The sequence below is a fragment of the Oncorhynchus gorbuscha genome, linkage group LG05, assembly GCF_021184085.1.
Source record: "Oncorhynchus gorbuscha isolate QuinsamMale2020 ecotype Even-year linkage group LG05, OgorEven_v1.0, whole genome shotgun sequence".
In the NCBI taxonomy this organism is placed as follows: domain Eukaryota; kingdom Metazoa; phylum Chordata; class Actinopteri; order Salmoniformes; family Salmonidae; genus Oncorhynchus; species Oncorhynchus gorbuscha.
In genome coordinates, this window is record NC_060177.1 from 17,201,186 (window position 1) to 17,220,827 (window position 19,642).

General features: G+C 43.5%; 1 protein-coding gene across 1 annotated transcript in view; it reads right to left on the reverse strand.

Annotated features, from left to right (window-relative positions):
- LOC124035582 (carbohydrate sulfotransferase 8-like) overlaps positions 1 to 19,289 on the reverse strand; it is a 214,829-nt gene extending 195,540 nt beyond the window's left edge. The window contains exon 1 of the mRNA XM_046349083.1: positions 18,666 to 19,289. The gene's annotated coding sequence lies outside the window, so the exon portion shown is untranslated. The remainder of the gene's footprint in view (positions 1 to 18,665) is intronic.
- Between the last annotated feature and the right edge of the window lie 353 nt (positions 19,290 to 19,642).

Here is a 19,642-nt window from a genome sequence, read left to right on the forward strand (position 1 = left end):
GCTTTGTATTTCGTGGGTGATTGTACCTGTCTCTGTGTTGTAGTCACCAGATAGGCTGTAATTAGTTTCACGTTCCGTTCTGTTGTTTTTGTATTTAGTTTCAGTTATTTCATGTACCGCTTTTTTCATTCATTAAAGTCATGAGTAACCAACACGCTGCATTTCGGTCCGACTCTCTTCGTTCAACAGGCGAACGCCGTTACAGAATCACCCACCACTCACAGACCGAGCAGTGTGTAAACTGGCTGCGCCAGCGACAGCTTCAGGAACGAAAGGAGGACTTTATGGATGGTAGAGGCATGGATTATACGACGTGGGAAGAAATAGACAGGTGGGTGGCCGACCCAGAGAGAGTGCAGGAGCCCGCCTGGGATTCGCTTCAGCAGTGCGAAGAGGGCTACAGGCGAATGGAGTCAAAAAGGAAAACACGGCGACGCAGAGCGAAAACCTAATTATTTATTGGGGGAGGGCGCAGAGAGAGAGTGGCTGAGTCAGGGTTCAGACCTGAGCCTGTTAATCGTGAAGAGCAGTTGCAGTGCGAGAGTCTGCACCACTTGGAGAATTGGACATGGGAGGAGGAATTAGATGGTAAAGGACCCTGGGCTCAGCCTGGAGAATATCGCCGTCCCAAGGAATAAGTAGAAGCGGCTAAAGCGGAGAGGCGCTGGTATGAGGAGGCAGCACAGCGACGTGGTTGGAAGCCTGAAAAGGAGCCCAAAAAAATTATTGGGGGGGGCTAGAAGGGAGTATGGTTATGCCAGGTAGGAGACCTGCGCAAACTCCCTGTGCTCACCGTTGGGCTAGAGAGACCGGGCAGGCACCGTGTTATGCTATGGAGCGCACGGTGTTTCCAGTGTGGGTGCAGAGCCAGGTGCGGCACATACCAGCCCTTCCTATTGGCCGGGCTAGAGTGGGCATCGAGCCAGGTAAGCTTGGGCAGGCTCGGTGCTCAAGAGCTCCAGTGCGCCTGCACGGTCCGGTCTATCCAGAGCCACCTCCACACACCAGTCCTCCGGTAGCAGCTCCCCGCACCAGGCTTCCTGTGCGTGTCCTCGATCCAGTACCACCAGTTCCAGCACCATGCACCAGGCCTCCAGTGCGCCTCACCTGTTCAGCGCAGCCAGCACTTTTCTCCTCTCCCGCGCTGTCGGAGTCTCTCGTTTGCCCAGCGCCGCCAGTGCTCCCAGTCTGCCCAGCGTCGCCAGTGCTCCCAGTCTGCCCAGCGCCGCCAGTGCTCCCAGTATGCCCAGCGCCGCCAGTGCTCCCAGTCTGCCCAGCGCCGCCAGTGCTCCCAGTCTGCCCAGCGCCGCCAGTGCTCCCAGTCTGCCCAGCGCCGCCAGTCTGCCCAGCGCCGCCAGTGCTCCCAGTCTGCCCAGCGCCGCCAGTGCTCCCAGTCTGCCCAGCGCCACCAGTGCTCCCAGTCTGCCCAGCGCCGCCAGTGCTCCCAGTCTGCCCAGCGCCGCCAGTGCCGCCAGTCAGCCCAGCGCCGCCAGACAACCAGTCTCTTCCAGATCTGCCAGACAACCAGTCACTTCCAGATCTGCCAGACAACCAGTCTCTTCCAGATCTGCCAGGCTACCAGTCTCTTCCAGATCTGCCAGACAACCAGTCTCTTCCAGATCTGCCAGACAACCAGTCTCTTCCAGATCTGCCAGACAACCACTCTCTTCCAGATCTGCCAGACAACCAGTCTCTTCCAGATCTGCTTGTCAACCTGAATCTTCCAGTTCCGCCAGCCAGCCAGGATTTACCGGAGCCTACTACCTGCCTGAGCTTCATCTCAGTACTGGGCTTCCTCAGTACTGGGCTTCCTCTCAGTCCCGGGCTGCCCCTCAGTCCCGGGCTGCCCCTCAGTCCCGAGCTGCCCCTCTGTCCTGAGCTGCCCCTCTGTCCCGAGCTGCCCCTCTGTCCTGAGTTGCCCCTCTGTCCCGAGCTGCTCCTCAGTTATGTGGGGATCTGGGTGAGGACTATTAGGCCATGGTCGGTGGAGAGAGTGGATTATCCCAGGACACGAAGGGGAGGAAATAGGACATTAATGGAGTGGGGTCCACGTCCCGAGCCGGAACCGCCACCATGGACAGACGCCCACCCGGACCCTCCCTATGCTTTTGAGGTGCGTCCGGGAGTCCACACCTTAGGGGGGGGGTTCTGTCACGCCTTGGTCAGTGTATTTTGTGTTTTTGTTATATGTTTGGGTAGGCCAGGGTGTGACATGGGTTTATATGTTGTGTTTCATATTGGGGTTTGTATTATTTGGGATCGCGGCTGTTTAGGGGTGTTGTTAGGCTTGGCTGCCTGAGGCGATTCTCAATTAGAGTCAGGTGCTTATTGTTGTCTCTGATTGGGAACCGTATTTAGGCAGCCTGAGTTTCGCTTTGTATTTCGTGGGTGATTGTACCTGTCTCTGTGTTGTAGTCACCAGATAGGCTGTAATTAGTTTCACGTTCCGTTCTGTTGTTTTTGTATTTAGTTTCAGTTATTTCATGTACCGCTTTTTTCATTCATTAAAGTCATGAGTAACCAACACGCTGCATTTCGGTCCGACTCTCTTCTTTCAACAGACGAACGCCGTTATATTAATATTATTATTGGGAAAAAACAGCAGATATGTATCTTCCTCAGCATGATTATGTATCTGTACTGGGCACATATTTTATGTTTTGGGACTAGATATACATTATTGAGATTTATACTTTCCTTTCCTGTTTAACTGAGCCGTTGATAGGCCATTGCTGAAACACAGTGTCAAGGTCAATATGCTAACAGCGTGAACTATGAACTATGTACTATTGAGAATGGTGCTGAAGGTCAGGTGGGACAATGGGTTGGAAATAGGTTTTAGCCAATAAGGTTTTCGCATGTTCATTGTTGACAATTAACTTCCTCTGTTTAACCAAGATTCCATTGGAATTTCAGTTATTTCGATTTTTGGGGGAGTTGGGGGACTCATTCAAAATGTATTCTCTTCTGTTTTCATTGACAGTAGATGCAGGTACATCTATTGTATAAATAGCTATAATATCCATACTCCAAATAGAAAATGTGCTGCAGTGGCACAGTGCCTAGTCATGAGCAGAGATGCTGGACTTAAATGACCATACATCACAGTCTAGGTAAATGCCACTGGCTGAGCAATATTCATACTACAAAGGTCAAGAGGGATAAAAGGGAAACTGTAGGTGATGCTAGAAGTTGCAGAGCACAAACAATTACTTTCCTGTGATGGTCTTCAACACTTTCAAGACTAGACAGAGCAATAGCTTTCACAAAAGCCCCAAACCCCTTTTAGAAGGTGGTAATAGGTCCAGGTATAGGACAAACCAAACACAGCGGAGGCTTTCTGTATTACAAGTTAACTTTCATAGACAAGAGTCCATTTGAACGGAATGAATGAAAATGTACGGGGGAGCATTTTTCAGAAAGCAATTTCCTCTTGGTTGTTTGTAGAGAGTTTCTGTGGGACATTTTCAACACAATATTGTCTGATAAAACATCTATTTAAAAATAACCTACTTCCTTCCTATCCCCAGTTCTGGAGAACAAAGGCAGCAACAGGTGACAATCAGTGGAACTGGTATCAATACCAGCAGCACAACGAATAACGATACTGCACCATATTTATGTTAAGTAGCACATTGTAGAACACTGTGGGACATACTGTAAGAGAGTGCATTCAGCTTGGTTACAAAACATGTTTGACTGCTCCTCATTCATTTGTCAGTGTTATGGACTGTACTGTAATGTACTGTACTGTTATGGACTGTAATGTACTGTACTGTAATGTACTGTACTATACTGTTATGGACTGTACTGTAATGTACTGTAATGTACTGTACTGTTATGGACTGTACTGTAATGTACTGTACTGTTATGGACTGTACTGTAATGTACTGTACTGTAATGTACTGTACTGTACTGTTATGGACTGTACTGTACTGTACTGCTATGGACTGTACTGTAATGTACTGTACTGTTATGGACTGTACTGTTATGGACTGTACTGTAATGTACTGTACTGTTATGGACTGTACTGTAATGTACTGTACTGTTATGGACTGTACTGTAATGTACTGTACTGTTATGGACTGTACTGTTATGGACTGTACTGTTGTCGACTGTACTGTAATGTACTGTACTGTTATGGACTGCACTGTAATGTACTGTACTGTTATGGACTGTACTGTAATGTACTGTACTGTAAATTGGCCCTTGGATCATCACATTGTCGTCAGTCACTCATGTAAAGTAGACATTGTATAATCTGTGTTAATACTGAAGATGAAGATTTACTACATAGTAATAGGCAATCTGCTCTCCTGGAAGCCTGATCCTAACTGCAGATGTCAAGTCTTTGTATCTTTACCTGTTGTGGTCGCTCTTTCTCTCCAGAAACACTTCTACTAATAAAGCCCCTGTTATTCTATCCATCGCTCATGCTTTCCAGGCCTGCCACTAATGGTGACTACTCACTCTGAACAAAACTGGCTCCATTTGAAAGCTGTCCTTTAGTATACGAAATTGACCGGCTGTAGTTAGCTGAGAGCAAGTAACCTCGTAGAGCAGCGGAACCGAGTGCAGACTACCAATTTTTTAATTTACCAGCATTGTAGAAAAGAAATGGGCTGACTAGGAGTCACTATTAAATATCTATATTCCCTGATACAAGTGAAGGTCCCAGATCTCACTCGATGTTGCCATGAATTATTTGTTGCAACATCGAGGTGTGTTCCTGCATGTTTTACAGATCGCACCAGCAACAACAACTATAGCTACATCCTTTGAATGCTGTATCTACCCAGTGTATATGACCATGTATGGTAATGCTGGATGCGCTACTGTGTGATGGGGAGGTCAATGCTCCATTAACAAATGATGAGCTAAGCAGTGACTCAGAGTTGAGTATAGTGGACGATACATTAACAACAACAGGTCCATCAATAAACATACCCGTACAAGGGAACAAGGAAAATAAAGATAGATTTAGCATCTTAAATGAATATATTGATGTACAGCCTTAACATAGTCATTCATAGTCTTCCCTTGGTCATGAGCTTTACTGTATGTACTCACGGTCCTGTTATCATTGATTTAGAAAATCTAAAGATTTCTGAACTTACACATTGTCAGTGAGACACTGTGCTACCTTTGAAATAGTTTCAAATATGTATACACAGGTAAAACTACATGTGTAATTCTGAGTAAATGTTGAATGGCATTGAGTTAAATTGTCAGAGGCAGCTGTATTTTTTTATGTTTGACATTAGGCCTCTAACTCACAACAAAGTGTCAGTGGGCCAGATAGACAGACCATGGCATGAGAGAGTACACGTGCCATGTCCACTTCAGTAGATGCAGTATTTAAGCCAATGGTTAAATTCATCCTTGACTGGGATAAAAATGTTGTAGCTCAAATAGACATCATAGCATCGGGTGTTACATATTCCGTCACCTGCAGTCAACCCCTGCTGTTGGTATGAGAGGCAGATCTGTAAGGGGACAGTGAAGAGGAACTGTTCTAGCATAGCTACTGTTTCAGTTGTTCAGGTCACCCAACAATCCCTACACATAGAGTCACAACTGCTTAAGTACAGTACGTGGTGGCCATTTTCAAGCACTAGGCTAACCCATGTTAGTCAAGTCAGATTAGCAACTGTTTTGCACTGATTACACAATAATGTAATGAATGTTTAATAACGGCTCAAAGAAGGGATCATGGTGCAAATGGGATTGTGTGGGCTTTTTCAGACTGCAGCAACTCTGAAAGGCATCAACCTAAAGCTTGCTGTTGAACACTAATGCTTAATCTTAATGACAATCCTTCATTAAATATGAATACAAGGCACCTGTGCTTTGGGAATAATAGGTCCTGAGCATAATTAGTTTAACTGTGGTGGGGCCCTATCATAACCAGACACTCAGAGACAAGCTTTAACGGCTACTGTAAAGCAGTGGTTCTCAACTGGTTTTGCCTCGGGAATCAAATTGAACCAGGTGTTTGTCTCAGAGTCGCGACTCAATATACGCACTGTGAAAAATAATCGGCAAAATACAATCTGGAAAACAATGCTATATTGATAGTAAATGTAGTAATTATAGGACAAGGGCACAACATTCCCACCACTTTCATTGTCAATAATATCATTTTGCCCACATTTTGCCCATTAATTTTGCCAATACTTTGTAAGTTCATTAGAATTTTACAAATGTTCTACCTGGTTTAATATGTTCAAGTTCTGACTGGATAATTTTTCCATTGTGTTTTTATTTATTTTAAAAAATATTACTCAGACACCCACACTGGTAGGAAATGAACAATGTAAGGTCATTTTCTTCTTTGCTTCTTGGAAATGTTTCTCCCATTCCCAGTGTGTGGGAGAGGGCAGGGGAAAGTGCACTCATCAGTCATATCAGACCTCCTGCAGGGCCAAAGAGGGCAGTGATTGGTTGGTAATTAAACTATCTGGTAAATGAAATACTGATTGAATTAGCAGAGTGATCCCTTCACTGCCTCAAGTTCTTGTTTATTAATTTAATAGTGCAGAAACGCTGGAGAATTTTGTAGAATTAATTCACAAGGTGTGTTTTTCTCATTCAGGCGTGCAGTAAATATTGATAATTGAATATATCTGTCCCATGTATTTGGGTCTTTCCCAAGGCTTGGAATTAATGAATTTATGGGAAAACTGCCCTCATAACCTCATAAAAATGTACCATAGCCTTTTATTACTTGTTATTGGTTAATGCACAGTATTATACAGAGCCATGATCGCATTGAACTCCCAACCAATTACTCAAGCAAACAGCAAAATTACCTTTAAAAAACGTATTAAACAACATCTCCTGGAACAGCGAGGACTGTGAGGGGACACACACACAAACACAAGCACACACAGACACACTTTAACACACACATTTTGTAGTTGTATTATTTGTATATCAATGTATTTAAAATGTGTGTGACTGTCCTTGTCTATCAGTTTATCAGTGTTTTTGTCACGCCCTGATCTGTTTCACCTGTCTTTGTGATTGTCTCCACCCCCCTCCAGGCGTCATGCATCTTTCCCATTATCCCCCGTGTATTTATACTGGTGTTCTCTGTTTGTCTGTTGCCAGTTCGTCTTGTTTGTTCAAGTCAACCAGAGGTTTGTGTCTCAGCTCCTGCTTTTTCCAGTCTCTCTTTTCTCGGCTTCCTGGTTTTGACCCCCGCCTGTCCTGACTCTGAGCCCGCCTGCCTGACCACTCTGCCTGCCAGACCCTGAGCCTGCCTGTCCGACCCTGAGCCTGTCTGTCCGACCTTGAGCCTGCCTGTCCGACCCTGAGCCTGCCTGTCCGACCCTGAGCCTGCCTGTCCGACCCTGAGCCTGCCTGTCCGACCCTGAGCCCGCCTGTCCGACCCTGAGCCCGCCTGTCCGACCCTGAGCCCGCCTGCCAGACCCTGAGCCTGCCTGTCCGACCCTGAGCCTGCCTGCCAGACCCTGAGCCTGCCTGCCAGACCCTGAGCCTGCCTGCCAGACCCTGAGCCTGCTTGCCGCCCGGTACTCTGGATTATCGACCCCTGCCTACCTTGACCTGTTGTTGCAATAAACATTGTTACTTCAATACAGTCTGCACTTGGGTCTTACCTGAAACCTGATAGTTTTATTACTTTGTGTTTTTTGTGGACCCCAGAAAGAGTAGCTGATGCTTCTGCAAAAGCTAATGGGGATCCAAATAAATAAAGAAAACAAATAAATATTAAGTGTGGTCAGAATATATACTACACATTGAACACTAGAGAAGGTGCTATATACAGTATCTAGAGAGAGAGGGTAACAGTTCAGTCAAGCTATAGCAGTTATCTACGTCTGTAATACAAATAGCCCTACGACAATCACAAGCTTAATTATGACTACAAAAATTCATGTCACATTACACACACCTAACATTAGTAACTTGTGAGAGGGTGAGTGAATGAAAATAATAATAATTAGAGAGAGGGCTTCCTACTGGGCACAGATAATTCAACATATATTCCACATGGTTCAACGTAATTTCATTGAAATGACGTGGAAACAATGTTGATTGAACCAGTGTGTGCCCAGTGGGTTGCTATCTCTATCTACGAAAGCTGTGGTTGAGTCATTTTTCTGGCTTCTAAGGAGCGATACTGAATAATATTTGGACGATGTCGTCTCCAGTGAACCTTCCACCATCTGTAGTAAGATGTTCTGTTAATCTAGCTTTCAGAGACCAACACGTTGACAATACAATATGTCAAATGTAGTATTCAAATGGGAGGCAAATCTATGCAGCAGCATTGTTAATGCATTTCAATAAAACCACAACTGTTAACCACCTGCCACACCTACACTTCTGCATGAACCTGGCCTTTGTGTCACAATTCAACTGAATAACATGTGACTACATTTGAATATTTGCTGTTAAAGTAACATTTACTCTATTTTCATTTATAATACAGCTGATAGCTCTCTCAGAGAAAAGTTCACTCACTGAGGCTGCCCCGGCTACAGTGTACCGGTGTCCGTGTCTGTATCACAGAATGGCTGAAATGGCTTGAATACCGCTACACTGCCAACTAATAACTTGACAAGCTTTAGTGCATAATACATTTGTGTAATTAACTTGTGCTGAAACACAGTTGCCTAATTGATCAACACCCTGATACCTGGGCGTTGGGTTCCACAGGAGTTAAGCAATGCTTTCAGAGCCCCACAGAGGAGGAGTGGAGGGAGAGTCCCGAGCGGAGGGCAGGCTGGGCTCTGGCTCCCTGGCTCTGTTTTCTAGGCTCAGTGCCATCCATCCACCAACTAACTCACAGAGCACCTGGCCCCTGCCTGCTGCCTTTATCCTCCCTCGGACTTCAGCCTCCGAACGGTGACCTTGTCTGCCTGGAGGAATATGTTCATCCCCCTGAGCAGCAATATAGCAATACACATCCCTGGCTCCCTAGCTATACAGAGACACGCAGATCAAATCCGCTCCCCAGTTCATCCTCACCTTTATTTCAAGGCCAAGACAAACGAGCGTTGTCACTAGGTACCGTACAGCAACGTCAAACTCTGGGAATAAGGACATTATCTTCCTGAGAAATACTGACTGGCACAAAATCCACAATGATCTCTCAGAGCATCCCCAGCAGTGAACCAAAATAATGTTTTCATTTCTCAATTGATCAGTTGCATAACTAATACCTTACCTGGCAGCTAAAACCACAGACAAATGAAACCTGTACAGGTACAATACACTCTTAGAAAAAAGGGTTCCAAAAGTGTTCTCAGCTGTCTCCATAGGAGAACCCTTTTTGGTTGCAGGTAGAACCGTTTGGGGTTCCATGTAGAACCCTCTGTGGAAAGCGTTCTACATGGAACCCAAAATGGTTATACTTGGAACTAAAATGGTTCTACCTGGAACCAAAAAGGGTTCTTCAAAGGGTTATCCTATGAGGAAAGCCAAACAACGCTTTTCGGTTCAAGATAGCATATTTTTTTCAACGAGTTTAGGTACTGTTCTTACGAAAGGTTCTTTAGATAAAGCCTAGTGCAAAGGCAAGAAAACAATTACCAGTACTTGAAAAAGTATTGTTTTAATTGCCTGCATTACTCTGCAGGCAAGCACAAACAATCCACAGTTTGTGTCGGGTTGGTTTTCAATCTTACCTCAGTTCTAGCCAGTGCTTGACTTGGGCAGGGGCTCACATCAAATGTTCTACTGCTTGAGCTCCTGTTCCTATTATAGAATATTAGCTCAAAAGTATTGTGGAGCTCCTGTTCCTATTATTGAATATTAGCTCAAAAGTATTGTGGAGCTCCTGCGCATAAATATAAACATTACCGGCACCCAAAATGAGTACCGGCACCTATTTCATTCCAAGTCAAGTACTGGTTCTAGCAGGAAATACATTAATAAGATGTGTTCTCTTGGTTGACAGACTGAGCTGAAGTATCCAGTAATGTAGCCATAAAAACTGAAGTACATTATTAATTATAGAGATGTATTGATCATTTGGTGTTCAATTAGGGCAACGGGGAGTAAAGAGATTTCCTGTGTCCCGGAAACTCACTGCTAAGAACATTTTTATTATTGCCTTTCTATTGAATTTGATCTTAAAAATTCACTGAGTATACCAAACATTAGGAACACCTTCCTAATATTGAGTTGCATCCCCCTTTTTGCCCTCAGAACAGCCACAATTCGTCTGGGCATGGACTCTACAAGGTGTCGAAAGCGTTCCACAGGGATAATGACCCAAATTGACTCCAATGCTTCCCACAGTTGTGTCAAGTTAGCTGGATGTCCTTTGGGTGGTGGACCATTCTTGATACACACACAAAACTGTTGAGTGAAAAACTCAGCAGCATTGCAGTTTCTTGACACAAACCGGCACAAAACTACCATACCCCATTCAAAGGCATTTAAATGTTTTGTCTTGCCCATTCACCCTCTGAATGGCACACATACACAATTGTCTCAAGGCTTCTTTAACCTGTCTCCTCCCCTTTCTCTACACTGATTGAAGTGGATTTAACAAGTGACATCAATAAGGGATCATAGCTTTCACCTGGATTCAACTGGTCAGTCTATGTCATGGAAAGTGCAGCTGTTCTTAATGTTTTGTATACTCAGTGTAGGTATGTTTGATTTCCCAAATCAATGTGATTCCACTGCCTCCTTCATTCTGCAGCCTTAGAGTCTGTCACGCTGGTATAAAGGATTTGAAGACAGGCGCAGGAATACTTCATCTGGGTTTTTAATACACCCAAAACAAGCATGTATACAAAAACACAGGGATGTACCCAAACAAAAGAGCGAGGGTAAACCTCGTAGAACGACACGGGACGGGACCCGTAATACTATCAAGGCACAAGGCGAGACCCAGATGCAGACACAGGAGGCAGATGGTTATTAATCCAAAGGGGTAGGCAAGAGAATGGTCGTGGACAGGAAAGAAGGTCAAAACCTGATCAGAGTCCAGGCAGACAGGCTCGTGGTCAAGGCAGGCAGAATGGTCAGGCAGGCGGGTACAGAGTCCAGAAACAAGCGAGGGTCGAAACCGGGAGGACTAGAAAAAGGAGAATAGCGAAAGGCGTATGGGAAAAACACGCTTGTTGACTTGACTAAACATTCAAGACGAACTGACACAGAGAGACAGGAAACACAAATAAGCGACACCTGGAGAGGGTGGAGACAATCACAGGAACAGGTGAAACAGATCGGGGCGTGACAAATACACAATGCCAAAACATGCATAGGTACTCGCAAGACCAACGGACATGGGAACAATAATCGACAGCCCAATGGGGAAACAAAGGGCACATTTATACAAACACAATCAGTGAGGAATTGGAACCAGGTGTGCGTAATGACACAGTTCAGTACAGCCTAGAAGGCCGGTAACGTCGACCTCCAGAGCTGGTGAACAGAATGAGCAGCAGTACCGGGGGGATCCGTGACAGAGTCACGTATCTCTACATGTGCATCTCTGCATGTTCAGAGAACGGTCTGGAGGTGGTCTCTCTCTCCATCTCCCTCTGTCATTCTCTCTTTCTTTCTTTCTTTCTTTCTTTCTCTCTCTCTCTGCCTCTCTCTTTTGCTCTCTTTCTCATTTCTCTGTGCCTCTCTTTTCCGCTCTCTATCTGCCTCTCTCTCCACCACCACCCCCCTCTCTCCCTGTTCCTCTCTCTCTGCTTCTCTTCTCTCTCTATCTCTCTCATGCCCAACAAAGAGCACATTTGCAGACTCTCCCCCACACTCGTCTGAATCCTCTCTGCTTCCTCCCAGCTATTCTTCCCACGGTAGCGACTCACATTACACCATTCTTCACTTTAATGCACTTTAATAGCATTAATATCTCCTTTTGCTCCTTGAGCTGCAATAAACACCCCTTACATCTTAAGAAAGCTGCTTAAAAGCAATTGACAAGGGTAGTCTACCACAACAGATAGGGGGAGTGGGAAGACAACCATAATGATTCAGCTGTTTTAATGCATTATCGTTCTCTCACTGCATGGAGCACTCTGTAAACAGGCACTAGAATATGTAGAAAAACAACACGAGTCACATGTCACCTTCTATGCCATCCCAAGTTTCACCAGAAGTGACAGTGAAGGTCGGGTCGGTCTAAAATGACAGGGGGCTCTAACATAAATATAAGGCTCTACTATAAAACATCCAAACCAACGAGTGTGGGTGCCTCTGGTTTTGGAGGAGGAAAGAGAATCCTCCCTCTGCATTATTCAATGGATCTCCTCCTCTAAATAACAGCGGCTGCGGATTGTTTGACATCCCAAATGAATAATTAAGGGATGACCTTTTGTTCCCATTAGAGGTGATGGACCAATATCACATTCATCCACTTCCTGTTTGAGGCTCAGGCTGCCATCAAATAGCACTCTATTCCCTTTATAGTGCACTTCTTTTGACAAGGGCTTTGCATCCCAAAATTACACTTTATATACATCACAGAAGACTGAAATATAACAAAACATTTGACATGGAAACACCAGATTTCTGGTGTAAAAATTATAATAATGTTTATTAATTATGAAAAATATGAATAACATTCCACCCATGAGGCCACTAGAGGGCGCTTTGGTAATTGGACTGCAAGAACTACCCAGTAAACTCAACTGGTGTCTGATTCTCCAGCTCCAAACCAGTCTACAAGGCCATGGGTGTTGCCAGGTGATGGTGCGCTGTATGGAGTGCGAAGATTCTTGGCATTGAAAGAGGCTCAGTGTTCAAGGGAGCACATATTTATAGCCGGGTGAGGAATAATTCATTGTAATCAGAGTGCAGATCATGCTCTTATTCCTTCACAGAACAGATAAAGAGCAGGCTTCTTTTCTCTCTCTCTCCCACCCTGCTCTCTAGCGGCCTGCCAACTGGAAACGGTGAAGGAAGGTTAGCTCTTTGAAGCCACTGTGTGTGTTTGTAGTCATGCGCTGCTGCTCCACATTGGGATCTCTGGTGGTTCTTCTTTAAAAAGAGAGAGATCTTGTAATGTCGCACAAGCCACTGCCTACGTACTGAATCACTGTCCAAGAGTGATCCAAACCCCCATCCCCCAGTCCAGGGTCACCTAGCTACACAGTACCATGGGTTCAATACATCCCCATGGTAGTAACTGATAGGATCTACTGTATATTATTCTAAATCCTATAGTAACAAAAACTGCAGATTCAGCTTGGAAAGCAAAAGGTAAAGTAAGTGAATTACAGAAAAATGTCATGATTTCACATACATTTTTTATGTGAAATCATGTGAAAACATATGGTTTTGGAAAACCTCACATGTGATCACATGGTAACACGTGTAGTTTCATGTTATCACGTTGCTTTACATGATATCACGTTATCACATTAACTTCATATAAGCTCACATATGATCACATGGGAAAAAAGTGGAACACTTCACTTGTTCATAAGTATATATATTTTCCGTAAGGGACTAACAGGTGTGAGGAGTAATTGCTCTGACAAACAACTAGGCAGGGTAACCTAGTGGTTAGAGTGTTGGACTAGTAACCGGAAGGTTGCAAGTTCAAACCCCCAAGCTGCCAAGATACAAATCCTGTCATTCTTCCCCTGAACAAGCAGTTAACCCACTGTTCCTAGGCTGTCTTTGAAAATAAAAATGTGTTCTTAACTGACTTGCCTAGTTAAATAAAGGTAAAATAAATGATGTGTTCACCATTTTTTTATGGGTGTTATAGTAAAGCCCATAGGCAGCTCCTGTGTTTCAAGTTTGGGGATGCTTGCAATTTATCCTACCATTTCTATCCATCTTCGTGACAGTTATGATCCTTTTTATATGCGCATTTTCAAGGAACAGTTTCACTTCAATAATAACGTTCCAGTTTTTCAAAATCATTTTCACTCGGTTAATCATAAAGATCTGAAGTAAGATTCTAAAATTCTAAGAGTAATAATGTAACTAAGGCGAGAGCATCAGCCTCTGCAATATGACACATTGATACGCTGTGGCCCATTGGCGGCTAGAGAAATGAGTGCATAGAACTCAGAGATAGCCAATAGGCCAATACAGCAGTAGGCCTATAACTTCCATCATCAACTAAGTAAAATACATCAACCTAAAGCCGACAAATAAAAACAGTAGAAAATCTCCTGATGAAAATTCAGGTTCTTTCAATCACATTAATCTCTCTACCTCGCCTGTCTGCCTCCTTTTCTATCTGTCTTGACTTGAGCTAGTGAAGTACAACATTGTATCAAATCATCAACTGGGTCCGGCCAGAAGCTGTTGCTAGCTAACTTGCAACATTGTGTCAACTAGCCTATTCCGGACCCTCATAGTTTCCCCGCACCAGTGAGCTGGGGACAAACAGCTGTTTTTTAAAATTACATTTCCACTGGATATATGGGATCATCAGATCATGATATTTTGCTCTTTCACTCTGAGGCTTGGTGATTATCGAGGCCGGGAGTGTTGGGAAGATTTTTAAAATACTGAGGAACTATCATTCGCAATGAATGTTAATAAAAAACAGACTTCATTGACAATGTGTGAGGTGAAAACAATCACTGAGAAGCTAAGCTTATTACTGGTGGATGTGGTGAGTTAAGACAATCAGACATTGCCTAATGAGCACTTTCTTATATTTACACGCAGCAGATTAGGTAGGCCTATTTCTATGCGTGCTCAGGCGCTCCTGAGAAACCAGACTCATGCTCATTGCTCATGTAGCACTTCAAACAAAAGACAATGAAAAGATTGACAACACTTGTAATGGTTATGAAATAAACCAAAACGTGTTTATCACAAGTGTAACAGGTTGTGAACTCCACAAACAACGTTTCCATTCCGAGAATGAGCATGGTAAATGACTGTAATTAATACATGCATTAAGAGAAATTAATGTAACCAAATTAACGGTAAATTTACAAGGCCTACTGGTGACAGATGTAATGCGGAATGTATTTATTTTTTAAAGCAATTTAAGGGCAAACAATTTACCGAATGAAACAGTGAATGGACAAGAATTGATGAGAGACAGCTGAGTGCATTCTGAAGAGCTGAGTGTGTGCATTCTGAAGATAGACACGACATATCTTCGCTGCACACCCCTCCCCTTCTTCTTCTTGCAACATATTAAATTATACTCAAGACACATTATCTTCACACATATTTTAGATATTTTTCACTGACCGCCGCAACTCAATCAGGTAGACATTATTGCAACACGCGCTGCCCAAATTGTGGCCTTCCCAAATAGGCATAGGCCTACACAGCTATGTTTTTAAAGAAGCTAATGATCCTCTGTGGCTAAATCATACTATCTGATGAAGTATTTTAAATGTTTTTATTTAGACAGGAGTAATTATATAATTTTGGCAAAACATCAATGTACTTTAAGGGAAGCCAGTATCCTAACAGTGCACTGTGAACCCGCCAACTTGCCTTTCCAATTCACATGAGGCTGAAACCAGAGACCTGTATATAATGACGAGATGCTCATCTCTCTGCCCTAACAACGGGAGTCGTTGTCCCAAAGGCGGGAAGGCAGGCGACAAGCTTAGGTCTGCATATTATGCCCATAGAAATGCATTAAGCCTATTCTGGACTGATTTCGGAGATTGTCAGCACTCTCGCTTCGCCTCTGCTGAAACTCTCTGACCGACGAAAGCATCTGAGTGAGCAAAACAGCGCCCCTCTGTATTACTATATTTAGACCATATATCTGATGCTGTCTGGACAGAAATGGTATGACATTCCATACTCTTTTGGTCCAGACAGGATCAGATACTGTACATGGTCTACACATATTGAGACAGGGGGTCTCTGTTTCACTCACATGTGCTTTATCTGAGACTGATGCGTCTTTTTGACAGCGCATCTCAGTCAAATAAATCAATATTTAAATATTTTATTTGGATGAGCAAGGAGATATGGTAGGGGGCCCGCCCATAACGCTGGCCGTGCACACAAGTACACTCACTCACTCACACCCTCAGTAAGGCATCCCTAGCTTCCAGCTGGGCTTGGATTGCACTCTTCCCTCCGTTCCGAGGAGCCGTTGGTCACTGCAGAGCCATCTGTGCTATGTCCCAGCTTCACTGGGCCTCTGCCAGCCTCAGTATGAGCACAGCATCTTCAAGCACATTTTGTACATGTCAAAGCTCTGCTGTGTCCAATGACCCTGGCCGCTGACAGAAGCCATTGCATTCAGTCACATGGACACCACCTCAAAAGGGGCCTTATTCTCTAGTTGGACAGCACCTGCATTCTCTGGCACCAAGTGAAAAGGGGTTGGGGGGCATTTTAACATGATTGACATACTAATTTCCTGTTACAAAAAAAACAAATGACACAATACTGCACAAATATACCACATAATGTTTCTATAATCAGCAAATGTACAGAGTGGCTTCACAGAGGCCAAAATCTTGATGCCCAATAGGACCCCAATGACGGCAGAAAGCTGAGGTCCTCAAAAAGCCATTGAATACGCTGCATCTATTAGGGATCAGTAAGAGCTGGAGTAGCCTAATAGATCATTATAATAATTTAAAATGACATCTTCCACAATGTGTCATACCCATGCTTATTGACTAGGTCACTTTTTCAGAGCTAGTAAACACAGCAATCGTGTGTGTTCTTTTCCCCAATATGTTTCTATTGTGTTCAGCAGAGCACCTAGCAGTAAAGTCATAGATTTGTAGGAGAAAAACATGAACCTGGCAAAGAACGGATCACTGACCTTCGTCATCAATTACCAAGAGCTTCTTTTTTTGGCACAAAACATAACATGTTTTTGGAAGCAAGGAGGGGAGAACAAATGGAACCCAGTATGCTGAACTCACTCACTCTTTGTCATAAAGTATAAAGTGATGTAGGCCTATTTAAGGGTTTGCGGTTTGCACTGCAGTTAATACTGACACCTGATCCTTGCGACCATCATCTTTATAATCCGACACATCCTCTGGGTCAGCTCCATAGGGCATCTCTGAGCCACATATACTGTAGGTCAGATACAAACTGCAATAGTAAATGAAGCCTACACAAAACGTTCTATACGCCATCCACGTCTGTTATCCCCACAGGCACTTGAACCTACACAAATCCACAATATAAAGCTGATCCTCTCAAGTCTATTGTCCCTTGGATCCAGTAACGCAGGCCCATAACCACACCTTGCTGTCACATTCTTGTCTGTACCCTGCATGCAGCAGGTGCTGTTGGAGACTGGCTTATGTTTGTTTTTAATGACAATTTTGAGTTATTTTGCATTCTTACGTTTAAAATGGTGGGGAGTGTATTTATTCTCAGATTTCTGTCTGCCTCAGTGCATCTGGTAATAATGAGAAATTGAACAGAATCCTGGTTCATTAAAAAGTGGAGTTAAACACAGACATCAATGTGCCATTTCCCATCTCACAAAACAAGGTGAAAATAATATTCCAAACCAAATAAGAATGCTCTGTCATTTATCACAGAAAATATTTACAGTCAGTCTACCTAGCCCGCTCTAACCTGAGACTTGAAAATTGACAGAGCATTCTTGAATCGCAGGATGAATAATGGGATTCTTTCCCCATGTACTCAGTGTATAATTAGGATGAACACAATTTGAGTTCATTCACTGACCACTTAAATTGAATAATGCATGCTTGATATGGCAGTCTGCAAGGAGCAACTAGGCATGACTCCAAATGAGGGAAAGACAGTGGCAGCATTCATTATGTTCAAACTTTGGGAGAGGAGAACCGGGGCAAAGAGGAGCAGAAGAATAATATCTGCTTGACTAATGACAATAATGGCAAGGTACAATATCAATATATGGTGCTGTATGATGGATACCAGAGGAGAGAGCATGATCATTTCTTCAACAAACACATCTATCCACTGTAACTAGGCTATTGGTATTATGTCACCTCTAAAATGCGCTGATGAAAACTATAGGTCATTGCAATCCACAGTTTGATTCCTATGAGCAAAGTCAAGACCACAGAAATGTGTAGGAAAACATTTCTCGCACAAAAGTAGGCTAAGAGATAGGTCTACTGTAGCGGCACAAAAACAATTGTATTAACAATATATATATATCAACTAGTGATGACTAGTGATGACCGTCTCTACAGGTGACAATTGGGCAACTATATATATATATATATATGTATGTACAGTTGCCCAATTGTCACCCGTAGTTAAACACAGCCACAAGTCCTAACCCCCCTTATTTCTACACTGTATCTTCTAAAAATCTGATTTTAAACCTAACCCCAACCTTCACCACACTGATAACCTTGTGCCTAACCATAACCTTAAATTAATAGCAGAAAGCACATTTTGGTTTTCATAAATTTTTACGATATTGGCCATTTTGACTTTGTGGCGGTGGTATCTAGTGGAAAAGGTATGAGACAGTGAGACAATAAACAAATCAAGCAAATATGTGCTAATGAAGTTGTTATATTTCAATAATAACTAAATACGCTACGTGTATCAATGTAGCCTATTAATATGACGTGTAACGAAGTTCTGTAACATTTTCAACATGAACAAGAACACCAAAACTTGACTGACTGAATACAGGTGAGATGTCAACCCAGACTACTATAGGGTTGAAGACAGTTGGCCTAGTTATGTTTTATGACGTAACTGACATGACAAAAATATTACCTGGAAACGTATGGGAATAAACTTACCTTAGCGAAAGCACCTGATATCATAAAGCTGACAAGACCGGGCAGATAAGTGTGGGTTCGTGTACTGATTCTCCTCACTCGTAGATCAGCCAAGTCCTATCTTCAGCACCACCGAAAGGGCGTCCGCCTATTTCTTAAATAATAAGCTTTTCCGACTAAACAAACCCGAGACAAATATTAGCCTACTGTCTCTACAAGTTAGATGTCTCGTGGTCAAGTCCTGGTTGCAATAGACCTGGTTAGAGATTCGTGGGGTAGAACTAATGTGAAAAGATGAAGCGATGGACGGTTCGCCAATCAGACAGCAGCAGTATTGCACTCCACTCTTGTGTCTTGCGCTTGAGTTTTGCATCCCGGGAAGTCTCCAAGGAGAGGTACCTCTTCTTTCCTCCAGGCAACCGCTACAATAACAGTAATGTCTGGTGATACGTTGAAAAACTGATGAATAAACTACATTTCATCTTTTGGATTTGAAGTGAGACAAAATATGAACATGACGACAGTAGCATAGTCACCGAACCAGTGCGCGCCCTTAGTATAGTATTAGCTCAGTAACTGGGAGCGGTTGTTTCCTGCTTACCTGAACAAGAGTCGATGCCGCAAATGCCAGAGATTCACGGTATAGAATCCATTTTTATCTGTCTAGCCTAGCGTGAAGCGGCTATACTGTAACTGTCTGAGATCAAGGTGTCCGCCCGTGCTGTGAAATAAGTGAAATAAAGCCGGCTACCACGCGACAGAGACAGGTGCGTCTGCATGTCGTGCAATAAAGAGAATAGTTAGAAGGGGAAAAAAATGCTGATATGGTGTTTGCACTATATGTTTACGGCCACGCACTGTGATAGTTTTTAAAATAACTACATATATTTAATTAGAGTAAAAACCCCAAGTGACATATTTTCATTCCCAAGATAAGTTGACAATCTACATAATTGTAGAAGGGAAATCAGTCTGGAATGGATAGAGACATGCCTCAC